Source organism: Haemaphysalis longicornis, unplaced genomic scaffold, assembly GCF_048455015.1.
Source record: "Haemaphysalis longicornis isolate Haplotype H1 unplaced genomic scaffold, Haemaphysalis longicornis Haplotype H1 scaffold_7, whole genome shotgun sequence".
Classification (NCBI taxonomy): Eukaryota; Metazoa; Arthropoda; class Arachnida; order Ixodida; family Ixodidae; genus Haemaphysalis; species Haemaphysalis longicornis.
Window position 1 is genome coordinate 94,827,458 of NW_027526422.1, and position 12,820 is coordinate 94,840,277.

Here is a 12,820-nt window from a genome sequence, read left to right on the forward strand (position 1 = left end):
CAAAGTATTCAGTGTGTTTGTTGACTACGCTGTGAAAACATTTAGGATACAAAACGAAGCCGGAATACGTGTTGCAGGGTTCATTTAAAAAGCAGCTCGCCTCTCGCCTGCTACAGCGCCTTGACTGCATTCCGCTCCTTCCACCACCGTAATAAAAGTTTTCTTGGGACACTTGAGTCTGTTTACGTGCTTTGAAAGCGAGAGAATTACGGCTTCTCCTGGCGATGCTAATCGAAGACTTACTTCTTCACCGCAAAATCGTATTTGCGGCTCTTCCTTCGCTTTCGTTCCTGCGTCTTTTGGGCGCAATTAACTTCGGTAGGCAGACTGCAGGCGACGTTTCCAGCCGCAGCTTGTCCAGAATCATATATTTTTTCGTGGCTGGCATGCACCTGTTCCACTCACGTACCGTCACGTTCGCCTGTCTAACCCTTGTTCCACCACTGGCAATATGCTGGGGTAACTTGGCGGTAACGCTCTCGGTGCTTACTCTGGATACTTGGGTTGAATTCCCATACGAACACAGATGCGCTTGATTATTATTTACAGCGTCAGCCATTTCCTATTCCCGGACGACAAGAAAAACACCGGTTTTTTCACGCAACGGGGCACTCGAGGCTTTCGCCCCAAAAATGGCGCGCAAGTACAAACACGACCAAAGCACGCACGGCGGACAGCATGGGTGAGCAGCTACCGACTCGCGCCCAACAGGGAGTTCTCCCAAATTCCTAGCTCACGAGCGCATCCTCGTTACAGACGCTGCCCGCTCTCTCCCTCGCCCATTCCGGCGGAGGCTCAGCCCACTCGAAGCAGGCGCATTCTCCACTTCCCAGCATCATTGTTTCTCCTTGGCGCGATATTCTTCCCCGCGTACACCGTCGCTTATCCCGTGTGTCGACGCGCTCTTTTACGACGGCTGCAGAGAGAGAGAGAGGGGGAGAGAGAGGGAAGGGTTGTAGTCTTTCTGGGTCAGCCGAAGCACGGCAGTAGTGCAGACGTGGCTGCCGCAGCCAGGAGGGAGTAACCCCCTCGAGGCAGCAACAAAGCCGTGGCCTCTCGGCAGCGGGGCCTCGTCGCTGCTTTAACGGCCTGTTTTAACGTCAGGGAGGGTGCGAGTCCGGACAGACTCAAGCACGCAGACGAGGAAGGACCTCCGAGTGATGACCGAAACGACGCCCGGGAGTGCCGGAGGTGAAGAGGGCCTGGGCGGTTGGGGCGCCCGAAGCGGGGCCCTTTTTTTCGGCGCCTTCTCCTCTTCGCGGGCGAGGATGCCGTTCTGGCGACGAGGAAGAGGAGCGGACTCGCTGATGAAACTGCGAGGCGGTGCGCGTGACTGATGAAGACTTCGCCCGTGTCTTGATCGATGGTGGTTCCGTCGGTTTCGCGTTGTTGTTCTTAACACCGGGAAAGCTCGGGGAAATAAGGGTACGTTTCACGTGTTGCAGCGATCACAGGACGAACACTGTCGCACAGGCTTGGCTACGGCGCACTAAGACTTCTGTGCTCATCCGTGCTGTTTGAACAATTGAAAAGGGCACCGAAGCGTCATTTTGTAAACAGAATAAAAGCTACTCCTGTATGTATGTATGTATTATGTACGTACGTACGTACGTATGTATGTATGTATGTATGTATGTATGTATGTATGTATGTATGTATGTATGTATGTATGTATGTATGTATGTATGTATGTATGTATGTACGTATGTACGTACGTACGTATGTATGTATGTATGTATGTATGCATGTATTTGTAGGCTGTTGTTTTTAATTGGCCAGCTGAGCATAACTCACGGTGACAGAGGCGGTAGCTTGTTGGTCTACCGTTACATAGCCACTTTAACAGAACGACAAAGCACTATCACCTCCCTCACTCTGTATAGATGTAAAAACGGACACACGCACAGACACACACACACGCACGCACGCACCCACCCAAACGCCCCCCCCACACACACACACAACACACACGCACGCACGCAAGCACGCAGTGCCGCTGTGCACATGTACGTTCGGGCGAACGCTCCCCAGAAAGAGTCCGCAGATGCTTCATGCCGAGATGAAAGCTCTTCCAGTACATTTCCACTGCCTCGGGTCGCTCTTTGCCCTTTTCCACCACATGAGCAGCGAGGAAAATGCACTCGTAGCAAAACAGCGCGCTCAGATAGCGCGCGTATGCAGCGTCCTCACAATCGTATACGCAACACCATACGCGCACCTTCAGGACAGGGCAGGCGAACATTACGCAACGATCAGCCTCCTCCCGGACACCGCGGTCGACCCCTGCACGGAGGTCACCGCAGATGGGGTGCGGAGGTCACCATAGCGAGGCACGCCACATTCCATCATGAACGAGAGGGAAGAGAAGGCGACGGACCGATAGCGAAACAGCTATGCGTGCGGGTCTTTGGAAGGCCGGGCACATACGCCAGTGCTCTCGTGTATGCACGCACAATGCGCCATGGCTGCCCTGGCGCACTCCATCACGTACTCCAGATGATCCCGGGCCCAGAGGGCGGTCGTGCACACCGCCGCTTCTGCAGGCCGAAGAACGGCATGCCACCCGCACTCCGCGTGCGCGTAAGAATGGCGCTGCGCTATATGGCGGATCACTCACTCCCCAGGCGCAGTTTAATGGCCATTGCGTGCCGTTGTTCTACATACCTGCCGGCGAACAGAGTATGGTAAGCTGTAGGCGTCAACGCCGAGCTCGTCTTCACGCATGTGCTCAAGGGAATGTGGTTCGGCGGGCAGGGACCGAACACCCGCCAAGCCCACCAACCTCCTCGGGGACACACATCCAGACCTTTTGTCTTGAAGCCACCACAAAGCCTCACTCCCTCCCCTTTCCTCCAAATGGGTCTAGAATCATCTTGACCAATATAAGTGATCGTCCGCATTCTCCGCTCGAATTAATGCAGGAGAAACATTTATTACAGTGCAATTGACGGGGCATCGGGCATGTATGTTGTGTTGGGCACCGTCGAAAATGTGGCTGGTGTGATAGCGAATCCGGCCAAGGAACAACAGCGAGCAGAGATCCAGTTACCGACAGCCGAGGGGTGTTGACGAGTCGAAACCGATCGCAGAAAGTCGGCTGTTTTATGGGGACGCATGTGTGTGACGCATGTGTTTTATGGTGAGGCCCGATGCCCATGTCGCGGGCGGGGAAGACCGAAAAAGTAAGCCACGGCGACAGCCCCAAATTCGGCTCGTCGTGACCGCCGTCGGGAGGAAGTGGCTATGGATGAAGATGGGGCAGCAGCTCGACGAGGGCAGCATGGAAGTCCAAGAAAAAAGTTCAACAGTCGATCAGCACAAGGTCCAACTTCACATTCTTAGAAACTCCTAAGCGTCTCCCGTAATTGTCATGTTGTGTTTTTGTGGCTGCATCCAAATGCGGCATAGCCATACCACCACTCCGACAACGTATCTACGTGCGCTTGTTTGTGTAGACACCCAGAGAACTGGCAGCGGAAGCCACAATTTTTAAATGCGTAATAAGCACTTCTTAGTGGACTCTGCAAGGAAATCTGTCTGTCTGTCTGTCTGTCTGTCTGTCTGTCTGTCTGTCTGTCTGTCTGTAACGCTTTACGTACCACACTTTAACCACATACGAAAATATTATTACTAACCTTAATAATCAAACTGATTATATCATGCCAAACAACTGTCTTGCCAGCAATACATTTGTGTATAGCAGTGAAGTCGACTTTAAGCAAACTTATTTGTATTTTGAGGTCATATTAAGGTTTTCAATAAAATAACCCAGGGCCTTCACGCTTTGATATCAGGCATCTTAAAAATGCTAAGAAAACGTATCCCCAGCAATGCATTTATGTAAACCAGTATAGCCGGCTTTAAAAGGTATCGCTGTATAGAAATGCGGCCCACGTGTATAAAGGCGATCTTATGCGACTCCTTCAGCTTGCCGACATCGAGGGTGAAAATGCAGCCTTGATACCGCCAATCACCCGAACAATGAAGCACCCTGTACATGTTCCCAGACAAGAAACCTTTCTCATACACGCGTTCTTTCTCAACTAGAACACCGTACAAGATGAGGCCAAAAAGTGTACCTAACACGGCAGGTCATGCCAATTACGTTTCACTTGCGGCAGCGCCCTAGTGCCGCAAACCGCAAGTGACCCAGCGGTCAGCGTGTTCCTCTCGCGGTCGTGCAGTCACCGTCGCCTTCTCGTCGGCTACGGCGAGCTCGGGCGGACGTCCACCAGACGGACCCTCCAATTTCTTTTGCCCTGCGAGCACTCCGCTATTATGGGAGCCGCATTCGGACAAGCGCCTGCGCTGCCGGGAAGAAATAAAGAAAAGAAGGAAGGAAGAAAGGATAGAGACTCCTTTCTGCTCGCCGTGCACTTTTCTGCAACGCTGGCGGACGCTCGGCGGCGCCGACTTCGCGCAGCGGAGTAGACAGCCTTGAACCAGAAACCTGTGACGATTTTTTGTGCTCTCTCACGGCGTTTTATGTCTTCGCCGTTTCTTCGCGCGCGTTCTCTTCGGCCCGGGAGGACGACCGGCTTCCCTTTCCTGCAGCTTTATTCGGCTCCATTCCCGCGCCATTATCTGGCTCGTTCGGTCGGTCGGAACATTGGAGGCCGCCACGCGGGAGGATTGAGCCTCCGCCGTATAGTTGCGGGCACTTCGCAGGCTCCCTCGTCGTTCATCGGCTGTGTCTGTACACGTGCGACGTCGTCGTCACTGGCGAACGTTTGTTGTAACAGGAAGGCTTCCTCGCGCTGCAATCATGGTGCCACCTACCGGCAGGCTCTTTCCTATTGCCGGAGATCGAAAAATGGCCAATCACAGGACCAGGAAAGCCGGGACATGGACGCAATCTTGTCCAGGAGGTGTAGCCGTGGTTCGCGAGTCCCTACCCACCTAAGAGGTTCCAGAAAGGCATCAAGAGTTCTCTAGCAAAGGACCGCATTCCCGCTCTTGAAGATCATCATACTCTGGAAGCCTGTAATTGTTTCCATCCCATCTACCTGCCTTATCTTCGTGGTCCACTGCTAGCCCCACCCCGGCCATTGAGGAAGCAGAGACGTCCATCCGCCGTTGCGTTGACGACTTCGCGGGACGCGAGGGCTTCACCACAGGCCTCGGCGTACGATGAACCATGCACAGGAACGGCCAGGCTTTAGTATTTGGAGGATAGCGTCCTTCCTTATTGCGTGACTGGTGAGACGTAGAGATGGAAAGAATGGTTGAAGCCGATTCACTCGAATTTGCCCGCGGGGACAGGCGCTAGTAGTTTTGCTAACGCGTCCCAACAGTCCCAGTACCATGTTGTTCGGTGGCTACACATTCTGGGGCCGCAAGAGAAATGAACAATGAAACAATAAAAAACTACGGTTGATTCCTCTGTCATAGGAATCGGTAAAACACGAAAGTGCAATGTGTAGCGAAATCTTCAGCTGAGCATTATTTGCATGGCGGCGGCTGTCTTGAAGGTAGCTTGGCGAGCGACGTCCTACTGGCGGGTCGCTTCGGCAAAGGTGTACCGGCGTAATTTCCGTGGCGGATATGACGTCAGTGAAATCTTGGTTTATCCCGGCATAAAACACTTTGTTAAAATATAAAACCCGACAACGAACAACCCGAAATATAAAGTACTCTTTAGTACTAAATGTTGCTTCCCCGCAAGAAGACCCTGTCTGCAGGGGAGCACCCTTTACAGGCCGCTTGCTTCGTTGTACTGGCGTTACTTCCGTGACGGATATGACGTAAGTGAAATCTTCGTGAATCCAGAAGCACAGTCAAGCTGCCTTTTAACACTTTCGTGTTAAAAGGCAGCTTGACTGTGCTTAGACGTCATATGTCAATACATACATGTTCTCGCCGTTAACAAACGATGTGTACAGTTTGCAGGCGTCAAGGCCTGCGTAACGGCCTTTTACTTGCAAGCCCTCAATTTAGGTGACTCAGCTGGTCACGCTTCATGGCGCCTCTTACTGTAGTTGAAGCTTTTCCAGCTCAGTCAGCCTTCGGGGCGAACAGAAAAATGTAGCGGCACACGCCTTATGTTACTTCACCGGGTAAACGCTAACTACGGCCTGTTCACCGCAGAACGTATGTGGAAAGGCACCTTGTCGCATAAAACAAAAAAATATATACATCCGCCCCGCGACGTACAGAACAATCTTGGTGCAATCGCGCTCGCGAGGTGTCGCCAATACGGTTACGTAACCTAACCGGTTCTCCCGGGGTAATTCTCTTCAGTTGGTCGTTAACCGGCACCGATTCCGGCGACAATCTGACCAGCATCGCAGCGGCAGAGCCGACGACCTCAAAATAATAATTAAAAAAAAAACTCGCAAGACTTCTACAACGTCCAAAACAGAGACGAACGAAAGGACGGAGGAAAACAAACGTTAGCCCCGAGCAATATAATCCTGCCTTCGCACTTGTTTAGAATATAGCCACCTGTACAAGGCTCAAAGGCGGGGAAAGATAACGTTGGTGCGATAATATGAAATTAAGGTGCAAATGTGAGGCATAACCAGCGTGGAAGCAGGAATAAAACAGGAGTAAAAGTGCCTCACAAAGCGATTGTCAGAGCAAATAATAGCGTTCCGCAAAGGGGCCTCGCTTGAAGCACAAGGCCTAAGAGACACGGCCAGCAATGGCTTCACCGTGGAACAAAGTAATTGAAGGTCGCAACAAAAAGAAGGCAGCGAAATGAAAGAGCTCGCCGGCACTCGGAGCGAGAAAGAGATGCACCGAGATAAAAAAGGGTCTTACTTTACTCGCTGACCGCTTGATGGCGAGTAAAAAAGGAAACAGGAAATTCACTCGCGCCAAGGCGGGAGCGGGAAAAGGGCGAGGAACAACACTGGCTCAGGCTGACGGAAAGCAAACAGAAGGAGTGAATCAGGGGACGCGAAAAGCGTGATCGGTCCATTCCGAGAAGGGCCCAGTGCACGATAATGAGGCGAACGCGACGGCTTTAATTGCGCGACACATCGTGCCGGGGCGCACTTCGCAAGGGTGGAAAAAGAAAACATCGGGGTTACTACGTGGACCCCAGGAATAGACGGCGCGACAGCCCGGCGCTGCTCGCAAGCTGGTCGTCCGCGGATGCGAATCGGTCACGTGGGAATTGAGTTCGAAGCGTCCCTGACCTCCCTTCCCTCCCTGGGACCGAGAGAAAGGCCCTCCGGGCCGGCTGCCTGCCTCCGGGACATTCGCGTCGCCCAATTAGACGACGTTTCGGCCCTGAACGACCCGCTCCCCGCCGGCCCCCGGAGGGCAGCTGTCTCTCTCCGGCTTTTAGGGCTATTAACCGGGCGGCTGCTATGGTCACAAGTGGTGCCCGGTAATTTGGGTAAATTGCACTGCTTCTGTCACGTAGTTGTGCAGCGGTGTAAGGTTCTCGGCTAGTTCATTCATTAGTGGGGCGAAGTACGGAAAATCACTCGCGCTGACAAAAGTTTGGCGCTGAAATTCCCGTAAAGAGGGGGCGAGACAGTTTTTGGTCAACTACTACGTAGGATTACTATACCAGCCACCTGCCAGATCCCGAGAGGCTGATGTTGTTTCGTACATTATAAGACAATCCTGTGGTTGCGCTCCTTTGATAGCGATGGTACGTTGACGTCGCAGCAAATCAGAATTGGTGAATTGGCCGTGGGCATCCGACGGCAGTTGTGATGGTTGGTGTCAATGGGTCTTCTTGAGCGGATGTCTGAGAATTGTGAGCCAGCCAATCTTGTTTTGAAGCTGAAGCTTTTTAGTGGAACCGATGGCATTCCGTCCAAAAAAAAAAAAAAAAAAAGCTAACGCATTTCCCCATAGACCGGTGAGTCGACCGAAGAGCTGACACAGGGCGCGTGCGTGAATCTGGGCTTCCGTTGTGTGAAAACAGTTACTTGAAAATTGCGGAAAAGGAACGCCTCTACATAGGACAATACACGCATCGATCACGAAAAAGGAGTACGACAGTATACTTTTATCTCATAAACCTCGTATGAGCACACACGTAAATCGTTCGGTGGCTCAGTGGCTAAGGCGTTGCGCTGCTGAGCACAAGGTCGCGGGTTCGATTCCCGGTCGCGGCGGCCGCTTTTCTGATGGAGGCGAAAAGCAAAAACGCCCGTGTGTACGAGATTTCGGCGCACGTTAAAGATCCCCAGGTGGTCACAATTAATCCGGATCCTTCCACTACGGCGCGCCTCATCGCCTGCGTTGCGTCGGCGCGTTAAACCCCCCAATCAATCACTTAGTGCGTGAAAAATGGTCGCCTGGTACCTTCTTCGTTTGCAATTTGGGTCTTTGGAGGTGTGACGATCGATTTAACGCCCTTTCATCGAAGTTTAAACGTACTTTTAGCGAAGGTTTCGACGAACTTTTGATGTGTGAAATCTTTCGCGCTTCTCTTAACGTTCTTCAAGAAGGGCTGGTAAAGTATTTTTGGTACCATCGTAGGCACGCCGGACGCCGGATTTTCGGAGAACGGACCATGCGAGGTTTTCGCCTTAGTAAAATCCAAAATGCTTCGAGCACTTCTATGCGCTTGAGCAGTAAGTACGCCAAGCAGATCGCCATGATTGGCATTTCTAAGTTATTTTTTCTTCCGCTACGACGGCGACAATTTGGGTCGGACCAGCAAATTAAGTGCTCCGCCGCGAAAAAAAAAAAACCAGTTTCGTACGACAACTGAAAGGAACTCGAACCGGGTTGACGCGTCCCGAACAACGAACGTCCAGAAAAAGAATGCCGAAGAACCACAAAACCGACTGCAGTCACGCGTTTGACCGCGGAAAATGTTTCTCTACAATCGAACGCGGTTACACAATAAGCACGTACGCGGTATATACGTCCAGGGCGCGATTTTGCGATGTGGCATGTTCCGGAGACGGTGCGTGTGCCTTCGAACTTGCGACCCTGTCAACGCAAACATCCACCTCACTCGCCCGTTTCGTCTACGCATACATATATACGGGCACGGAAAAGACGTGGCCCCAGCGCGCAAAGCAGATTATTTCCTGGTGACCCGCGACACGGCCGACAGCATCTGCCGCCGCCGCAATCGATTGCGCGGCGGAAATGCGACCCCGAGAAGTGAGCAGGCGGCGGGGGGGGGGGGAAAGAGCTCAAATCGTTGCTTCACGTTTATGCGATGAGGGCGAGGCAGCAAGTGAGGAGAAAAAAATTGGCCTCGCATCTGCTTGCTAAGCTGCAAACGTCGTTGAAAGACGATAGTCTTCTGTCGCTCCTGCAACCGACTACACTCTTATCTCTTGCCCTTTCAAACTCAGGCTCCTTATTTCCCCTCTGGCTCCACCCATGGTTATTATTACAGTGGCTATTTTTTTTCAACTCAATTAAATTTTCCCGTGCTCGCACTGCTCGCACGCCATCTGGTGGGAGAGAACGTGAGTTGCCGAACTTTTTTAGCTTGTTTATTCTATTCGCTGCCGTAAAAACCACTATAACGTGTAAATGAACGTTGCTTCTGTCGGTTATGTGCCGATATATGCCGCAAGCACGACTGAGGTTTCTTTGGCGCTGCATAAAGGGAACATGTACGAACCATTCCAGTGGTTTTACTGATTTAGAATAGTTTTGCCTATATGTGCGCAGGTGCCGTCATAAGTGAGTGGAACAAGGATTCGTGAATAGCACGAAATATTTGTCTTACAGGCTCTATGACAGTCATTAGCTGTTTACAGGAAGCTTTTTCGCACACCAATGCAGCCAGGTAGTTTCCGGAAGAAGAAATGCCTGTAAATTTACCAGACGTGTTCCAATTACTTTCGACGGCGCCTGTACTTGTTTTTGGAGAAACCTTTCGACTTTTTACCGGGTGGCTGAAGGCTGAATTGAGTGACAGACAGACAGACAGACAGACAGACAGACAGACAGACAGACAGACAGACAGACAGATCGCAATTTTCAAGTTTTGGCATAGCCCAAGAAAGTAGAGATTGGCTGGACCGTCCGGGTGCCGAGTTAGAGAAGTGGCAATAACGAACACGGATCTTGATCTGCCGACCCGTGTTCGAATCCCCACACCCCCAAATGCGTTTTTATTTTACGTATTTCCTCATATGCGGCGGCCATTTTGGTGCCACCCGTGTTGACGACGTCGACAGCGACGCCGGTCACTTTTCGCCTTTGATGATACATTCGAGGGCTTCGCCTTTCAGCCAACGTCCTCAGGACTAGAAACTTCAGCGCGCGTTAATGGTCTCCAGGTGGCCGGTCCCTCCCAAGTAATCGTAGCCGATGATGATGACTTATAGTGGCACCCCTTTGTAGCGGGGTGATGATGTGTCATCTTACCAAAAAGAAAAAAACAACTAGTATACCTATGTTTCATACTCTTCGTTTAATACTAGCGCGGCTCTTGGGGTAGGCACAAAATACTTATCAGGCACAAAATACTTATTTTTTCTATTACAGGTGGTAGCTGTCTTAGGCAATATTCCCCTCTCTGCTTTTCGTCCACCAGCATTCTAATCTTTTCGACGCCTCGACAGCCCTAAAGTTAACTCCCTCTGAGCTACCTTTAAATCCTAGGGCTTCTCAGCCTAGCCCAAGCCTTAGCCTTATCTTAGCCGTACCCTAGCCCTTCATGCGCACCCCATAGCCCTGCAGGTGTTATAAGTGTTAAATCACAGTTCTAACTTGGAGAGAGAGAGAGAGAGAGAGAGAGAGAGAGAGAGAGAGAGAGAGAGAGAGAGAGAGAGAGAGAGAGAGAGAGAGAGAGAGAGAGAGAGAGAGAGAGAGAGAGAGAGAGAGAGAGAGAGAGCTCTCATTGAACGGATAATATGGCGAAGTTTTGCCGTTTTGCCTCTCAACAGGCGGCACAGGTCTCGACAACTTTAATTTTCGTCCGGTTCTTTGTAAAAATAAAACGCGAAGAGGTCCGGGACTTCCGCGCCCGAACTCAAGTGGTGGAGCGCGTCTGTAGCGGGCACGAAACGGGTCTCCCGTGCGCTCCGTGGCGGCACGAGCGTGCACGCTCACGGCGCCCAGCCTGCCCCGTGGCGCCACGCGAGCAATAACCCCGCACGCGGCGACGCCGCCGGGTTCGTACAGCGCGCACGCGTTGTTAGGGGCTGGGCACCGGCTTAAGGTCACGGGGTCGACTCCGGCTTCACCCCTGCGACCTTGCCGTTTATTCCGCGGCGGAAGCAGCGGGTGTACCGCGTTTATTCCACGCTAAGCCGACAGGCACACCGTGACGAAGGCCATGCCTGTGCTACAGGACTACACCAACTGAATACTGTGAAGCTGGATGGTTTCGATGCCCACAAATAAGTGCACCTGTCAGCGCCGCATTGAACACGCTGGTCCCCCATTTTAACTTCCTGAATGCCTAACTTGAGGTTTTGCTTCTCTTCAACATCGCTCTATATATAGCTGTGGCATCTACACAAATGACGTCCAACTTACTCTTATCACGAGGTATTATTTTTGCTTCAGTTTGAATGATACAAAAACAGTAATAAGACATAAGTGCGCATTTTTAGGGCACCGCTTCTCAGCGTAATTATAATTGCAGCTGCGGTTAGCCTGACCTCATGCGTAACAAAAAAGCAAAGAAAAAGAACAGAAGTTTCTCACCGACTCCTTCGTCTAGCGCGTTTTTTTTTTCGGGGGGGGGGGGGGGGAGGGGAGGCGGAGAGGGGGTTTGGAAATAAAACGCGCAAGTGTTTGCTTTCCAGCTTAAGTGAACATTTATAGAAGAATAAACTGCTTCAACGGCTGATGAATGCTGGCGGGTCGGGGCTCATTTTATACACGCTTCAGCTAGTACGTCCGAACGTGTTGTATGCTTACTTTGTTGATTGGACGCCAAATGCGACCTCGAGGGTAGAGCCGGCCGTTTCTGTAGCAAATACAGATGGAACTAGGACAGAGGCTTCCTCCTTGCACTTTCTCTCTCGCTCTTGCCGTACTTGGAAGTTGTGTGAATTCAGGCCATCAGACACCCGTCCCCAGGCATCGAGAGAGGCGTTTAACAATTGGATTCGATCTTTCGGACACTCGCACAGTCGGACAAATCTCCTCGTGCCAGGCGACGTAATCTTTCACGATTACATAACCTTCGTGATCTCTCGCGCACAGCAGAGGCATCAGCCGTGTGCACGTGAGAAACGTGCGTCCTACAAAAGCCTCAGGCAGTCTGTACTCAACTCAACCCGTGAAGGCACAAGAGCAACTCAAAAGAATTACAATGCGCACGCAGTCGCGCAATATAGAAACTGCGAAGACACAATTCCAGACGCGTTTATTTTGTTCACACGGAAACAGCTAGGCGCCGTGAAATCACCTCTCTTCAAATGCGCGCGCGACTGATGGAGCCCGTCTGTCATGCGCGTTGTGGACTGTCGGGTGCGCGTAAAAATAGCACGTCGTGAAGCGGCGTAACGGGATTCAAAGCTCGTCGGGTTAAGGTACACACGCGGGTTGTGCAAACACCACCGGACACCCGTTACTCGAAGATGAGCGACTCCAAAGGAGTACCAGCTTTGTGTACACAATGCGCGAATGGCGATGACTTGTCCGCTCGGAGTGGTTCGCGAGTAATTTTGCTTTTTCGAGCACTCGAGGCGTTCGATAACCCTCGCTCGTCTCTTCCTCGTCTGTGACCTCGTGCTTTTCTTTTTTTTTTTTTCACTTTGCTTCGCGTTACAGCAGCATTCGCGAAAACACGTAAGGCTCATCCTTCTTTCCTCTGTTTTTCGTATCGGACTTTTAATTATGCAAATCCCCTTGTTCCAAACCACCATTGTCAAGTACACATAGCTTGCACTGACGTCGTTGTAGCGCCCATCCTGGAGCAATGGTT

At 51.6% G+C, this 12,820-nt stretch overlaps 1 protein-coding gene across 1 annotated transcript in view; it reads right to left on the reverse strand.

The window, feature by feature from the left end:
- LOC144146117 (uncharacterized) overlaps positions 1 to 12,820 on the reverse strand; it is a 140,017-nt gene that overhangs the window by 22,156 nt on the left and 105,041 nt on the right. The gene's annotated exons all lie outside the window — the stretch shown is intronic.